Source organism: Syngnathus acus, chromosome 10, assembly GCF_901709675.1.
Source record: "Syngnathus acus chromosome 10, fSynAcu1.2, whole genome shotgun sequence".
NCBI classification, from domain to species: Eukaryota; Metazoa; Chordata; class Actinopteri; order Syngnathiformes; family Syngnathidae; genus Syngnathus; species Syngnathus acus.
Window position 1 is genome coordinate 24,709,484 of NC_051095.1, and position 24,090 is coordinate 24,733,573.

The 24,090-nt window shown below is 43.3% G+C and overlaps 1 long non-coding RNA gene across 1 annotated transcript; it reads left to right on the plus strand.

Moving 5' to 3' along the window:
* The first annotated feature begins 1,582 nt into the window (after nt 1-1,582).
* Nucleotides 1,583-23,518, plus strand: LOC119128524. Its single transcript, XR_005099036.1, has 4 exons — nt 1,583-1,661; nt 21,048-21,056; nt 22,218-22,219; nt 23,506-23,518. It is a non-coding gene; the product is annotated as an uncharacterized LOC119128524 (long non-coding RNA).
* Nucleotides 23,519-24,090: the final 572 nt, after the last annotated feature.

The following is a 24,090-nucleotide window of genomic DNA, read 5'->3' on the forward strand; positions in this document are numbered from 1 at the left end:
TGACGTGCGGTGAGGGTTGGTGTTGGTGAGGCACTGACAGAGTCCGATTTACAAACGTACTGTGTGACGCTAAGGCACTGACTCACAAGTCAGATTTACATGCATACATGGTTGTTATCCCATTCTTGATTAAATGTAATAACATTTTAAACACACCACTGTACATTTAAACACACCACTGCAGTATTCTTACCTTTACTTGTAAATGAAGTCCATTCTCCTGTCCTTCTGGACGAAGATCTCGATGACAGGGAAAGCAATAAAGTCGATTTTTGGCAGCACAACCACAAAGCCAGTCTTTTTTAGAGTACCAATCCTTTTGAAACGAACGTGTTGTAGTCCGTCCCGGGAGGCCCGTAGTTTGAATTAATCCTCGCAAATCTGGCGTTGGTCTTCCCTTACTTATGGTTTCTTGCTTTGACTGAAAGTCACGTTTTGAAAAATTTCTTATTTTCAAGATTATATCCTCCATTGTCAGGGAAAACAAAGCCAAATAGCAACGCGTTAGCACCGAATGTTGTTGGTTGTTTTTCTTTTCTTTTTCTTCTTCTTAATTTACTCTCGCATTTACTCGTGTCGTGAACTATTAGCCGGAGGCTCACTCTCGCCCCATCTTCGCGGCAAAGGTACTGGCTGCCTCAAGGCTCGTATTTTCACCCGCTGACTGCAAGCAAGCACGCGCCGTTTGCACGCGCTCAGTACAGTGTGTGAGTGGTGCACACTCTCACACGCACGCCTTGAGCGGCACAACCTGTCACTGCCGCAGCCTCCATGATTCTCGTCTCCCGTTGTTATTTGAACAAGAAATACAGCTATTTTGACTATGAAAATGATCCAAATGTATAGGAAACACACCAAAATTGCATTAAAAGCATAGACCACAGGACAGATATTATATTATGTTTTATTATATTATTCATTTTTTAACAGCTTATGGTGACAGCTGAGGAAACCATGTTGAGCCCTTTACTGCCCCTGGTGGCAAGGTGAGGCACTGCCTCACCTGCCTCCTATGAGTGCACGTCCCTGTCTTCTTCATATCAAAATATGTAAAACATTTCTAAAATAATGGCACAGAAAAAATCAAAGGATTTTCTTTACACTAAATAAAATATGCTAGTAACTGCAATTGCAATCAAATATTTTAATCGCTTGACCGCTGTCACGCGTCCGCATTTTCAGCACCTCGGACAGTTCGGTTTCTCTTCTCCTGCAATAATCAGCACTTATTGCCCACACCTGCTCATCACCCGCCCAACAAGGCGCCGAGTTAAACACACCTCTCGAGTCACACTTTCCCTGTGTCAAAATTCACAGGCTACGTTTTTTCGGCCGGTTTTCAGGCTACAAGATGTCATTTCCGGAGTGACGCGACGGCATGTCTCATGACACTCGAATGCAGCCTTGAAACTGGCCTTTGTTTCCATGGTGAGGGCCTTGTTTTTTATTATTACTTTTTAAAATATTTATTTAGGAACTCATAACATGTAAACAAAACTGCCAGTAGGTGTCAAACATAGAGCTTAAGAAAGAAAGCAATACAAGGTTTTTGTGTGCTTTGGGATTTTGTGGATTGCACGGGTAATTAATTAGATGTGTTGATTTGATTGAAGAGTTTGTCCTTAATGACTTGAGACATCAGGCCGTGAATGGCTTCGATGGTCGTCTTGCAGCTGTCCCGGGTGGCTTTGGCCAGCTTGTCCTCGGACTTCCTGTTAAGTATTTTTGATTCACTCGTTTCTTTTCATTCCATTGTTAGAAAAGATATTTGTGACGGCGACTTTGTGGCAAACTTTCGTGACGCCAACATTGCTCCACTCTCTACTACAGCAATGTATTTAACGCTGTTTCAAACGCCCACTCGCCCAAGTTGGCGGTATCAACGATGAAAAAGCTATTGTACGCATGTGTTCAGTGTTTCTGGTGGAGCGCTTACGTTGAAGTTCCAGACACAAGTGGCGTGTTGTCGCAAGACCAATCGGGGTGTCTTTGGGTGGCTCGACGTGTTAAACGTTGAGGAGAGGTTAGGAAAGTGTATAAGTAGAGAGCGGCAAAATGGAGGCTGCGAAGGTCACATATGCATAGCCTTAATTCGGCCGGTCTCCATAGAAACCAGACCAGAAAGGCTGGTTGTCAAAGCCTGCACAAATTTGAACACCGACGGTGCGGCCTTTTCGCACCGGAAATGAAGCCACGTCGTCGCCATAATGTGCATTGAAGGACGCTGCCTATTAATTTGTAAAGAGTTAGTCCGCTGAAGGAATGGGGTCGAAATACAAAAAGTCCTGCCTAGCTACAAAAACAGATATGCTCGTTCATTGAATAAAGTACCGTAATTTTCGGACTATAAGTCGCGTTTTTTTTTCATAGTTTGGGTGGGGGGGCGACTTATACTCAGGAGCGACTTATATACATATATATGGGTTTTTTTCACTTTTTTGGGCATTTTATGGCTGGTGCGACTTATACTCCGGTGCGACTTATAGTCCGAAAATTACGGTACATAAGCAGAAAAGTATATTCACAGATTAAATCAATAAAATAAATATTTTAAGCATATAATTATACCTACACACCAAATCAATAAAGAAGACATAACTAGACATTTTTAATAGGTGGTAATGACAAAGGTTTTTATAACTTTATGATCTGATATATATTTCTGAGCACTGTGAAATAACAAATGTTTTTTGATATATTGCCTGAATAGCTTAATGACCCTTAAGGAACTGTGTAATGCATGCCTGATGTTTTTTCTCTAAATCATGGACACGGCCAGAGTTGTCTTGACCGTTCAGTACTTGATTATATCTTGTGTTTTGACTAAACGTCATATGTCGCCTAAATGTGAGACGCCAGCTTTTCGATTACTACTGAACGCTCTGCACAGAGGGAAATATTTTGCTTAACAAAGAAGAGATACGGTTGGAAGCATGATTAAACTAAGAATGTAATGATGTAAGCAAAGACATGGAGTATCAAAAGAACAAACTTTGCATCGTCAGGGAACATTAATAAATTGCTGATGTCACAGCCAAAAGCTCACATAATTCCGTACAAAATGACAAAATTGAAAGAATGACGAATGGATGAGGTGCGACAGTGTAAGAATGGAGCAGAATGTTTACAGGAAGGTAACTTGGAGATAAAACCAGCTGGTGCCAGAGGGAGACAGCCAAGGACTCGGCCAAAGATGAACACCAAGGCCGAAAGACAGGATGGAAGACGGCAGCCCCCCCACACACACCGAATCGCCCATACCAGCACCCACTCCCATGGAATCAAACTCTACTGCGATCTCGCCCCACCCCAACGACTCATCACCCATCAAACTCGCCCCACACCGGCCTGTGCAACTGAATATAAGCTGACCAAAGAACCTTGAACGTTGCCCTTTTCTGAATGGAGACTTTCTGCTCTTGAAAGGCCCAGCGCTGTATTGTACTTTCCTGAAAACAGAGCTTTCTTAACAAGAATTATGATTGAACTCAACCAACCTGTGTAAGTCTAATTTCTGCTTCAGTGTCTTTGCATTTTCCTAAATCTGAAGAAATTAAACGAGCACGCAGTGAGTAAATTGGATAACAGGTGATTGGCAATGGCTTTTGCCGTGAGGCGCAGATAGCGCTCCCTAGATTGTGGACCAAATCCAACACCGCTTGTCCAAATCCGCCACAGCTTATGTGGTCCACGGATGCGGAGCTTCCAGGCCTGCCTTCAAACTGGCCTCGGTGGATGCAGCCTGCAAATTTGGGCACAGGTTTTGTCAGTTTGTCTGCAATACTATACCCTCACTGTCTGCCTTCTGACTCTGACTCCCGTTCCCGACCTTGCCTGTTTGCTCGACAATTCTGAACGCCGCCGGGCCTGACTCTCTCTCTCTCTCTCTTTCTCTCTCTCTCTCTCTTTCCCTCTCTCTCTGTCTCCCTGTCTTTCTCTCCCTCTATCTATCTATCTATCTATCTATCTATCTATCTATCTATCTATCTATCTATCTATCTATCTATCTATCTATCTATCTATCTATCTATATATATATATATATATATATACAGTGCCTTGCGAAAGTATTCGGCCCCCTTGAACCTTTCAACATTTCGCAACATTTCAGGCTTCAAACATAAAGATATAAAAGTTTAATTTTTTGTCAAGAATCAATAACAAGTGGGACACAATCGTGAAGTGGAACGAAATTTATTGGATAATTTAAACTTTTTTAACAAATAAAAAACTGAAAAGTGGGGCGTGCAATATTATTCGGCCCCCTTGCGCTAATACTTTGTAGCGCCACCTTTTGCTGCAATTACAGCTGCAAGTCGCTTGGGGTATGTCTCTATCAGTTTTGCACATCGAGAGACTGGAATTCTTGCCCATTCTTCCTTGCAAAACAGCTCGAGCTCATTGAGGTTGGATGGAGAGCGTTTGTGAACAGCAGTCTTCAGCTCTTACCTCAGATTCTCGATTGGATTCAGGTCTGGACTTTGACTTGGCCATTCTAACACCTGGATATGTCTATTTGTGAACTATTCCATTGTAGATTTGGCTTTATGTTTTGGATCATTGTCCTGTTGGAAGATAAATCTCCGTCCCAGTCTCAGGTTTTTGCAGACTCCAACAGGTTTTCTTCCAGAATGGTCCTGTATTTGGCTCCATCCATCTTCCCATCAATTTTAGCCATCTTCCCTGTCCCTGCTGAAGAAAAGCAGGCCCAAACCATGATGCTGCCACCACCATGTTTGACAGTGGGGATGGTGTGTTCAGGGTGATGAGCCGTGTTGCTTTTACGCCAAACATATCGTTTTGCATTGTGGCCAAAAAGTTCGATTTTGGTTTCATCTGACCAGAGCACCTTCTTCCACGTTTGGTGTGTCTCCCAGGTGGCTTGCGGCAAACTTTAAACGAGACGTTTTATGGATATCTTTGAGAAATGGCTTTCTTCTTGCCACTCTTCCATAAAGGCCAGATTTGTGCAGTGCACGACTGATTGTTGTCCTATGGACAGACTCTCCCACCTCAGCTGTAGTTATCTGCAGTTCACCCAGAGTGATCATGGGCCTCTTGGCTGCATCTCTGATCAGTCTTCTCCTTGTTTGAGATGAAAGTTTGGAGGGACGGCCGGGTCTTGGTAGATTTGCAGTGGTCTGATACTCCTTCCATTTCAATATAATTGCTTGCACAGTGCTCCTTGAGATGTTTAAAGCTTGGGAAATCTTTTTGTATCCAAATCCGGCTTTAAACTTCTCCACAACAGTATCTCGGACCTGCCTGGTGTGTTCCTTTGTCTTCATGGTTCTCTCTGCGCTTTAAACAGAACCCTGAGACTATCAAAGAGCAGGTGCATTTATACAGAGACTTGATTACACACAGGAGCATTCTATTTATCATCATCAGTCATTTAGGACAACATTGGATCATTCAAAGATCCTCACTGAACTTCTGGAGTGAGTTTGCTGCACTGAAAGTAAAGGGGCCGAATAATATTGCACGCCCCACTTTTCAGTTTTTTATTTGTTAAAAAAGTTTAAATTATCCAATAAATTTCGTTCCACTTCACGATTGTGTCCCACTTGTTGTTGATTCTTGACAAAAAATTTAAATTTTATATCTTTATGTTTGAAGCCTGAAATGTGGCGAAATGTTGAAAGGTTCAAGGCGGCCGAATACTTTCGCAAGGCACTGTATATATATATTAGGGGTGTAAATCGCGGGTTTTGTCACGATACGATATCATATCGATACAAAGAAGCGCGATACGATATTTGCCGATATCTTAAAGCTTGCTGTGATTCATTCACGATACATCACGATATAGTGCTCTACGATCGATATAGAACAATATCCTGATTTATAACAATTCATACGCAAAATCAACAAGGTACTGCAAACTCTTTATTTAGGAAATTACAAGAGTATTGTAGTATACAAAGTGCTTATTTTAACACTGAACTTTATCAAATTCCTATATTTTTTCTCATATAAGTAAGTAAAGAAAAATGAATATTCTTTCTTTTTTTGTAATACCATTAACTTTAAAGTGCATTACTGAACTATTTAATTACAATAATTTTAATTGTCCGTTGAGCCATCTTTTCTTTGGAATCCAAAGTGCTTCCAAACGAATGACTTGAAGCCCAAAGGGGAGCGAATTTCCTCGTCTTCTTGGACACTAGCCATAGCACCAGCCCAGGAGCCGCGTAGTTGTCGGCTCCCCTTTCACGTGCCTGCTCTGCTCACAACACAACACGCCGCGCACTGCTCCCGGAAAGAGGAAGCAAGCAACAATGAACTGGATTTCAAAATAAAGTCGCGTCTAATGTCCGAGGTCAAAAACGGGCGATATAGATCGATGTTTACGTTTAGCATCGATGCCAACAAATCGTAGAGCATTATATCGATGAATCGATGTGTATCGATGAATCGTTACACCCCTAATATATATATATATATATATATATATATATATATATATATATATATATATATGTATACTATATACGTATATAGTATACATATATATATATATATATATATTAAAAAGATTAAAGATTAAAGTCCCAATGATCGTCACACACACACCTGGGTGTGGTGAAATTTGTCCTCTGCATTTAGCCCATCCCCGTGTGATTTTAATCCATCCCCTGGGGGAGAGGGGAGCAGTGAGCAGCAGCGGTGCCGCGCTCGGGAATCAGTTGGTGATCTAACCCCCCAATTCCAACCCTTAATGCTGAGTGCCAAGCAGGGAGGCAATGGGTCCCATTTTTATAGTCTTTGGTATGACCCGGCCGGGGTTTGAACCCACAACCTTCCAGTCTCAGGGTATATATATATATATATATATATATATATATATATATATATATACACACACGTACGTATATGCGGAAACAGTTTTAGGTTTGCTCCAAGCAGAGTGTGTATCTTGCATGAAGATGATCTAATGAAATAATTTTAGTGGTTGAGAGCTCTATGCACTCAGAAAAAGGGTGTGCCTTTTCACTCTAAATCACATGGGAGAACAAGTCCATTTGTGAGAAACATGGTTGCTGTGACGGAGTCTTAGAAGTTATGTCACAACAGAGACAAATTAAGCCATGTGTGTGTGTGTGTGTGTGCGTGTGTGTGTGTGTGTCCATTGCACGGCAGGCCTCTAATCGACTCTTCAAGTGAATTAGAGAGGGGGAAGTGCTGTGCTGTTTACGCATCTGAGCTGAACTACTGTGGGTCAGCAACCCGGGATTCGGCTGTAAATGATGAAAGTGAAACTTTTTTTCTTGCTGAGTCTTTCTTCTGAGGTTTACAAGAAAAATTGTGATTTGAGGGTGTTTCATTTGCTTCAAAAGTGGGACACAGAGACACTTGTCAGGGGAGAATATATAGTGCTTATGTATTCAGCTCCACTACAGAAAAAGTAAAAGCCACGGCAGGGAGGAAAGAAAAATGCTTGCACTGTGGTTTTCAGGTTTGTATTAGAAAAAAAAAGAAAGCAGAAATATAGTAATAGTGATGTGTCTATTCCGATGCAATAATTAAATTCAACTGGTGCCATATGCTTGATCAACAATGCTGTAAATTAAAATGTCGACGTGACTGACCGGAGGACAAATAATGGGTGTATAATGGACTAACTAGATGAGTAGAAACCTGTCAGAAACCATTTTATTCTGTTGTGGTAAATGGCTGTCCTACTGACTGCAAGTGAGAAAACACATTTGAAAATGGCAACTGAGATAGCAACAACAAAAATTATAGACACTAATCTTCAAAGCAACAAAGGCAAGATGATGAAACAAAGGACAAACAAACTGCAGGCCTGCTGGGTGAAAGATCCGCCACATCAGATTTTATGTCTCTGCATCTGTCGAAGGAAGAGGACCCAAATGGAGCAAAAAGGCATACAAGGTATTAGGGTGGATTAAAAACTAAATTACGAGAAGCCAAAACAACAAGGATTCAAGTATCAAAATAAACACTTCAAAAAAGGACTTGGACAGCAACAGGCCATAACATAGACATTGACCCAACAAGGAAAAGGGGAATTAGTGGCCCATCCACATGAAGACGAGTTTCAGTGTATCAGCCAACAAATTGGAATCTGTTGAGAATGGCAGAGAAAAATGGACTATACTCACTGTCAAATATTGAATCTGAAGTGCAGCAGCACTCTGGATTTTATAAGAGAGAGTGACAAATGGATAAAACAATTTTTAGAATATGCCACGCTGCTGTGAGGTACACGGGCAGCTCAACAAATCTTATTACACACATGAGATGGCAGAATGGTGGGAACGTGGAGATTCCCTGGACACTCCTGCTTTTTGTTCGAGCGCATCAAGAGTGTTTAGCAAAGTTTTCTATAACTTTTAATAATGCCCCGCAACCTAACAGCACCACTTGTTCAAAAACCATGACAGACACCGTAGCTATTTTTATTTGTAAAGGCGAACGGCCGCATAGTGTCACAGAAAATGAGGACTATCAATACCACCACCACGTCTTGTAGCCCAGAGACAAAATACCAAAAAGAAAGCCGTTAGCCAAGAAACAAATCCCTGCTCTTTACAAGAAAGTTACAACCATTGACCGATGACCAAAAAATTGCTCTAATAGAGGCTTTGCAGCTGACGTCATCAAGCTACCCACATTAGCTTGGCGGCCATCATGGCGGTCAACTTTTCAGTGCCGGTCAACGACTCACACACGCTTTCTTGTTATATCTGCTGCTATTTGAGCTTAAAAATGCCGGATACCTGCTGTGCTGTTGGATGTAGCAATAGACGAGGCGATAAACCAAATCTTAGCTTCTATAGATTTCCGGCGAACATGAAAAAACGTGATAAATGGATCGCGGATATTCGTCGTGAACGATGGAAACCTACGATTTACACAAGGATATGCAATGAGGACTTCATATCAGGTATGTAAACAAACTATTCACCCCTGATTTGTTTCACAAAATGTGAAATAATACAATATGGGATGATACAAATATGATTGTTGAAAATGCTGGGTGCATTTTTAGAAAGGCAGCAAGAGCAGCAAGGCAGGGAATGGGATGATTTCTTCAGTTCACCCCCCCGTTTTTATTTTGTGTTTATTTTTTCATGATGCTTGAAAACGTTATCAATGTAAATATTGAATTATATTTATTGGTTAAGTTTTCAAGCCAATCAGATGTGGCATCATGCAAAAATAAACAAATAATAAAAATGGTAGCAACTTGAACAGACAGGTACAGTATCTGAATGATTTCACTCTATTCAGTTTTTTAATATGTCAAGTTATGAAATGCCATTACAAAACAAATCGACGAGGTAATTATAAATATGGATATGAGCGTTCAGGCAGGTCGGCTGTTGCAAAATGCTCGGGCGATTTTAGCATGCTTCTCGGTAAAAGGTACGGATCCGTTGTGCCAACAAGGTTCAACTTCTCTCTGTGACGATTCTTGGAGTCTTCATCCAAATGCCTAACTTCGTTGGATAGCAAATCAGCCATAATTCGGAAGAAATCGGTGAAAACGTAGCGCAGAAATCAGACAATCCATACAAACACGTAGGAACGAGCTGACTAGTTGACCGCCAAGATGGCGGCATAACACAAAATCACGTGATAAAACCACGTGACTGCAAAGCCTCTATACAAGAAAGTTACAACCGATGACCAAAAAATTGCTCTAATACTGGATGGCTGAACACTTGTTAGGCCATATTGCATTACAGAAGGACTGGGTTTTGGAAAAACAGGGTGTTTGTTTAATCTGTTAGCTTCACTGCAAGACGTTTGCTGTGAGTGAAAAATTATAGGCAAGACCAGAGAGTTGGCTGGGGCTGAATCCGAGATGGACACATAGGCACTTTTACAGGGTTGCAAGGGGCAGGTTTGGGGAGTAAAGGAATACATATTCAGGATGCAAAAAAAAAGTGTATTCCATTACAGTTACAGAAAACAACACATAATCAGATAACAGGAACTTTGAAAAGATGTGGATTACTTTGCAGGATTACTTTTTCAATGCAGGGAGAGGGATGGTGCAGTTGAGTCCTCACTGTTTTAGAATTTGTTGGCCAAATAAGATTTATTGTAATTTTAAACACTGTATTGTACTTTTAAATGATTATTTTGTATTTTGAAACACTTTTGTAAACATTTTAAAGTCAAACTGATTTTCATTCACATTCTCCTTTATTTAAATAAGAAAATAAAGTAAATAAATAAGAGTAAGTACATATATTGTTACAATATCTGCACAAGACTTTTGTGAACCTTTATTGTAGTTTTATACACTATTGATTTTTTTTAAACACTTTATTGTATTTTTAAACACTTTTGTAAAAATTTTAAAGTCAAACTGACTTTCAGAACCCCTTATGAAGAAAACAATAAGTGGACTTCGTTTTCCCTCACCCGACGCGGTTCACCGGGGCCCCCCTCTGGAGCCAGGCCTGGAGGTGGGGCTAGAAGGCAAGCGTCTGGTGGCCAGGGCACAGCCCGAAAAGGAAACTGTGGGAGCGGGCAAAAGGGTCGGGTGCAAAGTGAGCTGGGCGGCGGCCAAAGGCGGGGACCTTGGCGGTCCGATCCCCGGCTGCAGAAGCTGGCGCTTGGGACTCCTATTTATCCACACTTGAATTCTGAAGACTCCACCTGGGGGTTATATGTTGCCATTATGCCTCGTTTACACAGCACTTAACAGGCTCTGAGCAATGTATTAAAGCTATTGGCATGATTGTGCCATTATAGTGGCGTAACAACTCCCACCAGCGAGTGAATATGCTCCCTCACATTTAGGATGGACATATGGATATGTCCTTTGAGGGTCATTTACAGATGACAAATTGAAGAGAATCCCAAGTAAGGTGATGGGCAACCTAAAACTGGAAACGTTTACTGAACTTTACCCTTGATAACTACAATCATATCCCTTTCTAACGTTCACACTTACAGGCAATTTAGAGATCTCAATTAACCTAACAAACTTGTTGGACTGTGAAAGGAAACCATCGTGCCATACATGGAGATAACCCACGCAAGAGTGTGAGGGCAATATAGAATACGTAATTACACACATACCAGCGGCAGAAATGTCAGTTCTTGTTCAAATATTAATTATTGTGCTGGTAACCTGAATATAATGTGAGGTAAACCTGAACGTATAGTTCCTTGATATAGAATTAGAGCATGTTGTAGGACTGTTGAATGACTAATGTGAGGAGATTGCCCAGCTGATTTTAGTGTTTGGAGAATTAAACTGAAACACCTTTCATGTTAGTGTGGAAGGTTTCATGACTAAATTGGATCAGCCTGGTGGCCAATCTTTATTAATTGCACATTGTACCAGTAAGAGCAGCGTGAGGAGGTTCAAATTAGCAGGGTCAGACCACAGTTTTGCTAAAAATATTGCAATGCAAGCAACATTATTGGTGACAAATCAGAGTTCAAAAGAGGACAAATTCTGGCGCAAATTCTGGCGCATCTGTGACCAAGACAGCAAGTCTTTGTGATGTACGGATACCACCGTATCCAGGGTAATGTTAGCATACTACCAAGATGGACGAACCACATCCAACAGGATAAACTGTGGATGCCAGAGGGAGATGTCTGAAAGGGATATTTGGGTGCTAACCTGGATTGTATCCAAAAAACATAAAACCACAGCTGCCCAAATCATGGGAGAATTAAATGTGCACCTCAACTCTCCTGTTTACATAACTGTCCGATGGGAGCACCACAGGGTAAATATTCACAGCCGGGCTGCTATAGCCAAAACTGTTGTCACTCGTGCCAATGCCAAACGTTGGTTTCAATGGTGCAAGCAGCACAAATCTTGGGCTGTGGACAATGTGAAACATGTATTGTTCTCTGATGAGTCCACCTCTACTGTTTTCCCCACATCCAGGAGCGTTAGTGTGGAGAAGCCCCAAAGAACAGTACCACCCAGACTGCTGCATGCCCAGAGTGAAGCATGGGGGTGGATCAGTGATGGTTTGGGCTGCCATATTCGTATTCGCTTGGCCCAATACTTGTGCTAGATGGGCGCGTCACTGCAAACGACGACCGAACCATTCTGGAGGACCATGTGCATCCAATGGTTCAAACATTGTATCCTGAAGGTGATGCCGTGTGTCAGGTTGAAAATGCACCTATGCACACAGCAAGACTGGTGAAAGATTGGTTTGATGAAGATGAAAGTCAAGTTGAACATTCCATGGCCTGTGCAGTCACCAGGTCTAAATATTATTGAGCCACTTTGGAGTGTTTTGGAGGAGCAAGTCAGAAAACGTTTTCCTCCACCAGCATCACGTAGTGACCTGGCCATTATACTGCAAGATCACTGTGCAGTTCTTGTATGTCATTTCCAAAACGAATTGACGCTGTATTGGCAGCAAAAGGAGGCCCTACATCATCATCATCGGTTTAAAGTCCGCTTTCCTGGCGCCGCTGGGTTGGACTGGGTTCTCGATATGGCCTTCTTCCACCGGGAACGGTCCATGGCCATCTCGTGGTTGATGCCGAGTGCCTTCATGTCGGCTGCCACGGTCATCTGCCAGGTCTTTTTAGGTCGGCCACTGGGTCTTGTTCCCTCTACGTTATACGACATAACTTTCTTCACCCAGTCATTCTCGTCCTTCCTCACTACATGTCCGTACCATCGCAGTCTGCCTCTCCTCACCACATCCACTATGGTTTCCACTCCCATCTTCTGTCTCAGCTCTGCACTGGTCTTTTCCTGAGACAGAGGAAACGGCCCTACATCATACTAATAAATTATTGTGATCTAAAACCATGTGTTTCAGTTACATTGTCCAACCCCTATCTATACACAGTGGAAGCCCAGATCTCAACGCTAATTCATTCCAGACCGTTCAGTTCCGAAGCAATTTTTCTTATTAGAAATATCTAATAACGCAATAATCCGTTCTCAGCAAGCAAATTTTTATCCTAACGTTTCCTTTTTCATACCACAATTGCGGAGCGAAAATGCGTAGAGTTGAATATGCAATATAAATGAAACAAGGAACACCTCATTAAAACATGAAATTTAAGATCTAAATACTGTACTTTGACATTGATGAGGTGCTGAAACTATGAATGTAAAACTATGAGGTGAAGATGAGGTGCGGGGCGGAGGGTGCAGTCATTGCCCGACTCTGATCCAGCCACAGGCCCATCCATCTGGTCCGTCAAGAGTCACTCTTATCTCACCAGTCCATAAAACCTTTGTCTTGAGATATTTCTTGGCCCAGTCTTGGCGTTTCAACTTGTGTCTTTTGTTTACTGGTGTACGGGTTTCAGCTTTTCTTACCTTGGCCATGTCTTTGAGCACAGAACACCTTGTATTTCTGGACACCCCAGGTAGGTTGCAGTTCTCGAATATGACAGCACTAGAGGATAACGGATTCCTGGTGGCTTCACGTTTGACCCTGTTGACTTTATGCACCAAAACGTTTGATGGTTCGATGATCACACCGCAACATCTTGGCAATTTCAAGAGTTCTGCATCCCTTTGAAAGATTTTTTAAAATTTCTGACTTTTCAGAATCAGTTAAATCTCTTTTTTTTGGCCCATGTTGCCTAAGGAAAAGACTCTGCCTGATAATTATGCACACCTTGATATAAGGTGTTGACCTCCTAGGCCGCACCCTCCCTCATTACACAAATACACTTAACTTGATATGCTTAAAACCAATAAGCCTTCAAGTTTAAACAACCTGAAGTTGGAAAATACGCATGAAAATGATATGGTCAAAATGCTCACTTGCTCAATAATTGTGCACACCGTGTATATATATATACAGTGGAGCCTCGGTTTTCGAACGTCCCGGTTCTCGAACAAATCAGTATTTGAACAAAAAATTCGAGATTTTTTTGCTTCGGATGTCGGACAAAATTCGGTTGTCGAACCTCGCGAGATGAGCCGAGAGGACCCGCATGCCAACTGACTGCGTTCGTTATTAGGTTCTCATTACTCTGAGGATTACATCAACTCTAATCATGCCTTCAAAGGAAGCAAGTGGGAGCAGTAAAGCCATCCTAAAACACAAAGACGCTCCTAAAGCAACAGTGAGCGCCCGGCGCGCTGCGGTTGCGCGATCGGACCAAATGAAGCTCCCTGCGCACTGAGGTCCACTTAAATGTTGGAAATTCCATTAGGACTTTAAAAATATTTTCTAAATTTCAGCAACGGCTCTGTCACAATAATGCGACCAGCGCGGTGCAGTTGCGCGGTCGGCGACGCGCTACGGTTGGGCGTTCGGCGGTGCGCTGCAGTTGCGCGATTGGACAAAAATGCGCAACTGAAAAAATGCTTAAAAAAGGGGTTTTTTTAAGTCTTGGAACGGATTAAAAATTGTTCCATTATTTGTAATGGGAAAACATGATCCAATACATTAAAGTTTTTAAAACCTCCCCAATACTTTTACCCTACATAAACCTTCTTGTTCCTTTAATAACCATTCCCACACTGTTCTGTGCATTTATTGTACCTTTACAGTAAAAAAAGAACAAACGTGATATTGTCACGCGTCCCGACTCCTTCTGCACCGGTTAGTGCCGTGGCCGGCTGCCGCCTCCTGCGCTTGAATTCAGTCATGTCTGCAATGACGCGCATTGCTCACATTGCCTTGCGCGATCAAGGCTCACTGCCGCTGTCCCTAGTCCTGGACGGCAGTGCATGCTCAGAGACACGCCCCGCGCTATCGCGCTATGAGTGCTCATTGCTGGCAGCTGGCCCGACTATTTCTGCATGGCGGTGCATTTTTCCTTCGTGCTCGGCTGTGTCACATCTTCTGTCTCACCCTGCTGGCAGGCTGACGTGCCCTCCAAGCCAAACCACAGGGGCACGCGTCACCAATACGGATACCAATGCGCGTACTTATCGTCGCTCACCGACACCACCTGTTCTGTGTTACCCGCTGATTAGGGCGTGTATAAAGAAGCCGTTAGTCGCTGGTCAGTCCTGCTCTGTTGTCAGGAAAGTCCAATACAGCGCTGGGCCTTTCGTGCGACCATGCTCAAGAGCAGAAAGTCTCCATTCAGAAAAGGCAACGTTCAAGGTTCTTTGGTCAGCTTATATTCAGTTGCACATGCCAGTGTGGGCCGAGTTTGATGTGTGATGAGTTCAGGGGGTGTGGCGAATTCACAGGAGAGTTTGATTCCATGGGAGTGGGTGCTGGTTCGGTGAGCTGGTTCCGTGGGGTTGGGTGATGATTATGGGCGATTCGATGTGTGTGGGGGCTGTTGTTTTCCTTTCCATCTTTCAGCCTTGACGATCATTCTTGGCTGTCTTCCTCAGGCACCTGCTGGTTTTATCTCCAAGTGACCTTCCTGTAAACATTCTCCTCCATTCTTGCACACACACTGTCGCACCTCGTCCTTCCACTTTTGTCATTTTGTACGGACTCGTGAAGTTTTCTGTGTGACATCATCAATTCGTTAATGTTCCCTGAGTATGCAAAGTTCTTACTCACCACTTAGCATGCATTTGTTTGTTTGTCACATTCTTAGTTTAATTATGCTTCCGAACGTAGTTTTCATTATTAGTCAAAACATTTTCTTTCTGTCCAGAACATTCAATAGTAATCCAAGGCTGGCGTCTAGCATTAGGCAAAATACGACGTCACATTAAGCATTAATCAAAACATAAGATATAATCAAGTACAAAACATTCTTAGACACCTAGGGCCACGTCCGTGAATTAGAATAACATCAGGCATGCATTAAACAGTTCCTTAAGGGTCGTTATGCTATTCAGGCAATATATCAACAAACATTGGTTATTTCAAAGTGCACAGAAATACATATCAGAACATGAAGACCATATATAAAAATGTCTAGTTATGTTTTCTTTATTGGTTTGGTGTGCAGGTATAATTATATGCTTAGAATGTTTCTTTTATTGATTTAATATGTGAATATACTTGTCTGCTTATGTACTTTATTCAATGAGGTTTGAACATATCTGTTTTTGTAGCTAGGCGGGACTTTTTGTATTTCGACCCCATTCCTTCAATATATACTATATATGCTCATTACTCAGGATTAGAAACCAACAGAGCCTAATTCCACAGTCCTTCACTGTTTGAAAATTAAGACCTAATTCCTGTTTTTTTATTTGGTCTCAAGGCTGTTTTTTAAGCGCAGTATCTCATTTCTGATTGTGTTTTAGCAGTATGCTTGTTGATATTATGAATAGAATAGAATAGAATAGAATAGAATAGAATAGAATGCCTGTATTGTCATTGTACAGCAGGTATACTACGAAATCGGGAGCGCTGCTCCATCGGTGGAGGGAATAGGCGTGTGAATGCTCCCATTGGTGTTTTGTCGGAGGGAATGGGAGTGTGAAACATAGTGGGATAGTATAGAATAGAGATTAGGCATATATAAGGACAGTGTAGAATTTGTCCGCTGGAGCAAGATTGGAGTATTTGGTGAGTTGCTTTGCATCGAGGGTCGCACAAGTTTGTATTCCCAGTAGTAGTAGCAACAGGAGAGCGACTGACTTTGTATCTGGAATTGCATAAAATATTATACATATTCAGTGTTCGGCAGATCCAATATTATATTGCACATGTTATTAACATGTCATATCAGACTACATATATACGTATTTACATTTCAAGTCGTGCATATGGAATAAGTGGCTTTGAGAAAGTTGGGTGCACAAAGTTTAGTAAAGCGCAGAATGAACAGTAACAGAGGTGTGTCGGCAGTGGTTATTTATTAATTTTTTTGCTGTTGTTCAGCGCACTTAGTATGGCTCTGTGGAGGACGCTGTCCTTGAGTCTATTTGTACCAGTTTTGTGAGCTCTAAAGCATCGTCCTGAAGGCAATAGTTCGAAAAAATGATGTCCGGGTATGTGGGGTGTATGAATTATTTTCTTGAAGTTATCAGTCCTCCATTGGCTCAATAGAAAAACAGATGTTGTAGCAATGAGTGAATGCAATGTACTATTAACATTCATTCATCTAGCTTATCCTCACAATGGTCACCGGCGATCCAGAGCCCATCCCTGCTGTCTTTGGCTAGTAGGCTGGGTACACCCTGACAAAGAACTTTTTACACTCACACCTACAGACAATTTGGAGTGGTCAATCAGCATGCTTTGGAATGTGGGAGGAAACCGGAGGACCTGGAGGAAACCCACGCAGCAAGGCCAGAGCCAGAATCGAACCCCCCACCGCTGAACTGAGGCTGTGTCATGGATGGAATGGAGCAGGGCGACCAAATGCAGCTTGGACCAGGGATTATTGAGGGAAAAGGGAGATGGAAGGGAAGATGAGGGGGAACAGACAAACCGAATCGCAGACAGGTACAGAAACTAACAGACAAAGGCTGGAGACAAGAACGATGAGAACAGAGACGACAAACGAGAACAATCCGACAGCGGAGTGAGAGGCAGACAGGACTTAAATACACGACAGGTAACGAGAGGCAGGTGACTGTGATGACACTGATCGTGGGCAGACACAGGAGGGGAGGGGCGAGTCCACAGAGACGCAGACAGAACCCATGACAACATGGACATGTAGTAGGATGACCGGGGCCGAGTCGTGACAGGCGGACGTGCCTAACAGTACTCCACTATGCCGCCCTATTTATTATTAGTAGTAGTCGTGATAGTTACCGTATTTTCCGCCCTAAAAGGCGCACCGGATTATAAGGCGCACCTTCAATGAACGGCCCATTTTAAAACTTTGTCCATATATAAGGCGCACCGGATTATAAGGCGCATAAAATAGAAGCTATACTGCAACAAACTGAGGTTGACTAGGGTTGCGGTATGCATCCACTAGCCAATAACCAACGAGCCCTCTGTAAACAATCGCGTTTCTCAAACGATCTCCTATAAAATGATCGGAACTGACTAAAGTTCGATCTAACGCATTGGTACTACTTACCTATGTTTCCCTTCCATATCGATCCGTAGATTTACTCGAAACATTAACAGAGCAGCCTATTTTGACATGAAATAGCCTGGTACGTATAGCAGCTATCGTTATAGCATTAGCCATCCGCAAAGTCCCACGAGCCTCAGCTCGCAATCTCCCATGAGCCTCAGCAAAGTGTAAACAATCTCGTTTCTCAAACGATCTCCTATAAAATGATCGGAACTGACTAAAGTTCGATCTAACGCATTGGTACTACTTACCTATGTTTCCCTTCCATATCGATCCATAGATTTACTCGAAACATTAACAGAGCAGCCTATTTTGACATGAAATAGCCTGGTACGTATAGCAGCTATCGTTATAGCACTAGCCATCCGCAAAGTCCCACGAGCCTCAGCTTGCAATCTCCCATGAGCCTCACCAAAGTGTAAACAATCGCGTTTCTCAAACGATCTCCTATAAAATGATCGGAACTGACTAAAGTTCGATCTAACGCATTGGTACTACTTACCTATGTTTCCCTTCCATATCGATCCGTAGATTTACTCGAAACATTAACAGAGCAGCCTATTTTCACATGAAATAGCCTGGTACATATAGCAGCTATCGTTATAGCATTAGCCGTCCGCAAAGTCCCATGAGCCTCAGCTCGCAATCTCCCATGAGCCTCAGCAAAGTGTAAACAATCGCGTTTCTCAAACGATATCCTATAAAATGTTCGGAACTGACTAAAGTTCGATCTAACACATTGGTACTGCTTACCTATGTTTCCCTTCCATATCAATCCGTAAATTTACTCGAAACATTAACGGAGCAGCCTATTTTTAAATGAAATAGCCTCGCGGGTACAACAGCTATTTGGTGACGCCCCCTGACTACAGTTGCCGTAATGTTGGGAAGCGATGCGACCTTGTAATTTACTAGTTGTACTAAAACGTACTGAAACATTTTGGCAGAGCGCTGTGTACAACCAGTATGGATCAACAAATTCATCAATTGATCCATATATAAGGCGCACTGGACTACCGGCTTTTGAGAAAATTTTAGGTTTTTAGGTGCGCCTTATAGTCCGGTATACAGTCAAACCTCGGTTTTCGACCACAATCCGTTCCAGAAGGCAGTTCGAGAAGTGAATCGGTCAAATTCCGAATCTATTTTCCCATTACAAATAAATCCGTTCCAAGACTAAAAAAACCCCGCCTTTATGAAGCATTTTTTCATTTGCGCATTTTTGTCCGATCGCGCAACTGCAGTGCACCGCCGAACGCCCAACTGTCGCATTGCTTTAAGAGCGTCTTTGTGTTTTACGATGGCTTTACTGCTCCCACTTGCTTTCTTTGGAGGCATGATTAGGAGTTAATACAATCCTCAAAGTAACGAAAATACAATAACGAATGGAGTCAGTCGGCATCCAGGCCGCGCAGTCGGGTTTTCTCGGGTCCTTTCAGCTCATCTCGCGAGGTTCGACCTCCGAATTTTGTTTGACAACCGAAGCAAAAAAATCTCGAATTTTTCGTATGAATTCCGATTTGTTTGAGAATCGGGACGTTCGAAAACCGAGGTTTGACTGTAGTTGTATTTTACAGGACACTAAAAAATATTTGCTTAATAAAAACATGTGCTTTATAAAAAAAAACTTTGATGTGGGATGTGTCCTCTAAAATGCTTTCATTCTTGGTTATCTTGCTTGACCTCTACATTCTGGACTATGTTTCCACTCATAGAAGCAAGCGCCCACCAATTGAGCTACATATGCTGGCAAAAATGAGACAGTTATATTCAACTCGCTGGTTGGCATTCTGTAAAAAAATTGTTCACCATTGACCCAGCAGTGTATGGAGGTGGGATGAGTGCTAGCGTACAGCATGAGACATATGTCACCCCTAAAATGAGAAAATGCACCATCAAGAAATTGGTTGCGCCTAAGGGTATTTTAATGAATGCACACCACAGAAATATTATAAGCACACCTGTCAACTCTTGCCCAAATAAATCTCCTTTGAGTTCACGGCTCGAGTGTGTTCCCAAATAATAGAAATGTCCTGTCATTCTGTGACACCATGAGCACTGGTGACCCTGCAACTTCTTTGCCCAGAGGAAGAATTGCAAAGATTCCTAAAAAGCTATCTGGCACCAGCTAAAGCAGTAATTGCCTACAAGGAATAGATTAAAGAAAGGAAGTGGGGCAAGAAAACATTGCATTAATCAGCTGGCACTGGGTTCTGGACCAGCAATGGAGCAAAAATTAAATGTTGAATAGAAGTCATGTGGACGTTCATTCCAGCTGGCCTACTTTCCTGAGCTCTATTTTATATTTAAGCACATCCAACAAATACCAACAACAAATGTCATAAATTAAAACTAATATAAAATGGAATTCTTCCTACTTTCAAGTTGGAAGTCAAAAATATTCACAGTAGTTTTGCACTTGCCAGTAGCAACTTTGTAGTTTGTTTGTCTGTATTGTATGAGTTTGTATTATGAATAATACAAGAAATATTCATGTATTGTTCCCATTATTGTCTAACTACGAGTTATTGTTGTATTTTTTTCTTTAGTTCCAAGTAACGGCTATCTGAAATAAAATCTCACATCTCTGCGGCCAATGGTAGAATCAGGGTCGGTTATTATTGACTTAGACTTAGACTTAGACAAACTTTATTGTCATTTTGTCAACACTAGGTGTACACAAAACGAAATTTCGTTGCATACGGCTTTCAACAATGTAGTGGTATTTCGGCTGGTTAAAAAGTGACATTCTATATAAAAATATGAAATAAGATAATTATAAAGTACAAAGTGCAGCAGTGATAAAGTATGTAAACAGTGCAGGAGACAAAAGCAGTATTTACAAGTGTGCAGAGGAATGCTACGTTTGAATGTTCAACAGTCTGACGACAGCAGGGAAAAAACTATTGCAGAACCTGGTGGACCTGCAGCGGATGCTGCGAAACCTCTTCCCAGAGGGCAGCAGGGAGAACAGTCCATGGTGGGGGTGTGATGGGTCACTGATAATATTACGGGCTCGGGACACGCAGCGCTGGGATGACAAGTCCTGAATGGAGGGAAGAGGAGCCCCGATGATCCTCTCTGCTGTCCTCACCACTCTCCTCAGGTTCTTCCAATCGGAGGCGCTGCAACCTCCACACCACACCGAGAGACAGCTTGTCAGAATGCTCTCTATGGTGCTTCGGTAGAACGTCCTCATGATGGGTGGGGGCAGGTGGGCTCTCCTCATCCTCCGCAGGAAGTACAAGCGCTTCTGTGCCCTCTTGACCAGTGTTGTGGTGTTCACAGTCCAGGTGAGGTCGTCTGTGATGTGGACTCCCAGGAATTTTGTGCTGCTGACCACCTCCACAGCTGAGCTGTTGATGATCAGTGGAGCGTGGTGAGGCTGGTTCTTCCTGAAGTCGACGATGATCTCTTTCGTCTTCTCCACATTCAGGATCAGGCTATTTTCTCTGCACCAGCCCACCAACTGCTCCACCTCCTCTCTGTAGTCCAGGTCGTTGTTGTCCCTGATGAGGCCCACCACCGTTGTGTCGTCTGCAAACTTCACGATGTGATTGGTGGTGAACCTGGGGGCGCAGTCGTGTGTCATCAGGGTGAACAGCAGGGGGCTCAGGACGCAGCCCTGAGGGGAGCCTGTGCTGAGGGTGATGACATCTGAGGTGTTCTGTCCGACCCGGACTGACTGAGGTCTGTTGGTGAGGAAGTCTAGCAGCCAGTTTCGAAGGGGGGTGCTGAAGCCCAGGTGTTCCAGTTTTTCCACCAGATGTTGTGGAATGATGGTGTTAAACGCTGAGCTGAAGTCCATGAACAGCAACCGCACGTGGGTGTTCCTCTCCTCCAGGTGAGCCAGGCTCAGGTGAAGAATGGAGGAGATGGCATCCTCAGTAGAGCGGTTCTGCCGGTAGGCAAACTGGAACGGATCGAATGTTGGGGGGAGTCTGGAGATGATGTGTTCTTTGAGCAGCCTTTCGAAGCACTTCATCATGATGGGAGTCAGTGCCACAGGTCTGTAGTCATTCAATGAGGTGATTTGAGGTTTCTTCGGCACCGGAATGATGGAGGCAGCCTTGAAGCATACTGGCACTTTGGCTTGGTCCAGCGAGATGTTAAAAATGTCTGTGATGACACCAGCCAGCTGGCCTGCACATTCCTTGAACACCCGCCCAGGTATGTTGTCGGGGCCTGGGGCCTTACGTGGGTTGACTCTTCTCAGAGTCTTCCACACGTCGGCTGAGTCAAGGCAGAGGGCCTCCTCTTCCTGGTGGGGAACAGTTTTAACTGCAGGAGTGCTGTTTAGTGCCTCAAAACGCCCAAAGAAGTTATTTAGACCATTTAGGAAGTCAGCATCAACCTCACCCACCGGGGGGGAGGGTAAGTTGTAGACCCGTTGCACACGTTGCACATGTTTTGCAAAATAGAGATTAATGGTAGGCGGCTCGGTGGCGCGCTGGGTAGCACGTCCGCCTCACAGTTAGGAGGGTGCGGGTTCAATTCCACCTCCGGCCCTCCCTGTGCGGAGTTTGCATGTTCTCCCCGGGCCCGCGTGGGTTTTCTCCGGGCACTCCGGTTTCCCACATCCCAAAAACATGCTTGGTAGGCCGATTGCAGACTCCAAATTGTCCCTAGGTGTGAGTGCGAGTGCAAATGGTTGTTTGTCTCTGTGTGCCCTGCGATTGGCTGGCAACCGGTTCAGAGTGTCGCCCGCCAACTGCCCGATGACGGCTGGGATAGGCTGCAGCACGCCCGCGACCCCCGTGGGGACTAAGCGGTTCAGAAAATGGATGGATGGATGGATGGATGGAGATTAATGGTCTTTGTGGCCGCTGTAAATAAGATGAAGAAGAAAAGAAAAAGGCGAAGAAGACCATACAGCTAGTGTTTTTTGCTTTGTTCATTGAAACCCTTCAGCTATTTTGACAGAAATTAGTTTGTTGCAAACATTAAAACCACACGTGGCTTGTATCATTGTTGCATGTCTGAAGTATGACACAAGCCACGTGTGGTTTTAATATTGACGCTTTAACAAAGAAACCATTGCAGTAAAATCACTATGTATCAATGCCTACGCCGGCGGCCGCCTGCCTGCATCGAACATAGTTTTAAGATATGAAAATCTTAGTTTAATATCCACGATCCCTCGCTATACAGTGGCCTAGGAACCATCATATCAATTCCTGAACTGGTGATTGTTTTGGTCCAATTTTAAATCCATCTGCTGTTTCATTCAATTTGCTAGTTAGTGCGTTGTGTCTTCCTCCCTTCGAGAATCCAGCCACTGATCATATTCCCTTTGATGGCTGTCATTGAAATGATCTAATCCTCATCCATGGTACATTACTCAGAAGCGGGATTTTTTTAGGAGGAAGCAGGTTTTCCCCTCAACACAATCTGCTCACAACAAGCAGCGGCATAAGCAGAAATGACACAGACCTGCCGCGACCCCTGCTGAATGGGAGTTGCCGTGACGTCACACATCTAATCTGACTGCGCAAAATCTTGAATCGTAATTAAATGCGCCTAGCCAATTCGCGCTTCACCTTTCGCGAATGCGTTACTTTGCAGGTTTATAAATGGCGAATACGTTACTTTGCGAGAATCTCAAAGTATTTCATTCCACATAAAAATCTGACGCAGTAAAAGGTGACATCACTGAAAAGACATCTCAGGCAAAAGTGTGTTTAAAAACTACTGTGGCCGAAACTAGGGCGAAGCCAGTGGGCTATCGGGCTACAGAACTGCTTTTGTGAAAAGAAATGTCTAAAGTCCGCTTTTGAAAGAGTTAACCGACTGTGGTGCTCTCAGGTGGGCTGGGAGGGCATTCCACAGTTCGGGGGTGACAGAGCAGAAAGCCCGATCTCCCATGAAGCGGACGTTTGTCTTGGTGGTTTTGAGGAGGTAGGTGGTTGAAGAACGGAGACTCCAAGTGGAAGGCTGAAGAGTGACCAGTTCCTTGAGGTAAGGGGGTGCATTGCCGTGGATGCATTGATGGGTTAACAGGAAGATTTTATATTCAGTCCGAAAGGAAATGGGAAGCCAGTGTAGTGATTGGAGGATGGGTGTGACATGATCGTATTTGCGCACTCTCATCAGGATCCTCGCGGCGCTGTTTTGGATGTATTGGAGCTTTTGAAGGTTCTTGCTAGGGATCTCGATGAGAAGTGTGTTGCAGTAGTTGAGCCTGGAGGAGAC